Below are 854 nucleotides of genomic sequence, written 5' to 3'. Positions count from 1 at the left end.
ACTCCTACAATGAACATTACAGCAGCTTTTCATAATGTTCCTCATTATAAGCCAAGTGCATGGGCCAAAACCAACTTGACTGAAAACAGTTCTTCAGGGACATTAACCACGCCATTCCCCTGCTTACAGTCCTCCGCAGTCCCCCATTATCATGCAGATACTTATTTGGGTATAAAGTACAAAGGCCTTTGTGATCCCACTCTGTCTAGCTTTGTAGCATCATTGCTTGCTGGTCAGCAACCCTCACCCAAAGGTTTTCCCATGTTAAACTATTTGAGGATCACTTTGGCTGTTTCCTAGGCCTGAAACAGTCTCTATCCCCATCCCCACCATTCATCTAAAGAATTCTTGCTCTCTTTTTTTGCAGCCAGTTAAGCGGAAGGTGCTCTTTTCCTCGTGGGGGCCTGGTGTGCAATGGCTGTGAACAGCAGCCTCCTCAGTACTGCGTGCAGCTTGTTGCCTGTGCGGGTTGCCCTGAGGGACCTTGGAGAGAGTCCTTTCCAGTGGGCCTTCACGATTGTCATGCTGTCCCCAGTCTAGGCTCCAGACAGGTATGTGCGGTGCCTTTGGAAAGCCCCAGGGCACAGTGGCCAGGGTCCACACAGGCCAAGTCATAACGTTCATCCGTACCAAACTTTGAATAAAGGAGCATGTGATTGAGGCCCTCGGCAGGGCCAAGTTCAAGTTCCCTGGCCGTCAGAAGATCGGCATCTCCAAGAAGTGGGGATTTACTAAGTTTAATGCGGATGAATTTGAAAACATGGTGGCAGAAAAGCGGTTCATCCCGGATGGCTGTGGGATCAAATACGTCCCTAGTCGTGGCCCCTGGACCAATGGCGGGCCCTGCACTCGCG

General features: G+C 50.6%; 1 non-coding gene across 1 annotated transcript; it reads left to right on the top strand.

Moving 5' to 3' along the window:
• The first annotated feature begins 361 nt into the window (after positions 1–361).
• LOC136124029 (small nucleolar RNA SNORA70) lies at positions 362–496 on the top strand. The gene has a single exon (XR_010655970.1). It is a non-coding gene; the product is annotated as a small nucleolar RNA SNORA70 (small nucleolar RNA).
• Positions 497–854: the final 358 nt, after the last annotated feature.

This window comes from Phocoena phocoena, chromosome 5, assembly GCF_963924675.1.
Source record: "Phocoena phocoena chromosome 5, mPhoPho1.1, whole genome shotgun sequence".
NCBI classification, from domain to species: domain Eukaryota; kingdom Metazoa; phylum Chordata; class Mammalia; order Artiodactyla; family Phocoenidae; genus Phocoena; species Phocoena phocoena.
The sequence above is the reverse complement of the archived record's forward strand: the minus strand, read 5'-3'. Positions and strand labels throughout refer to the sequence as shown.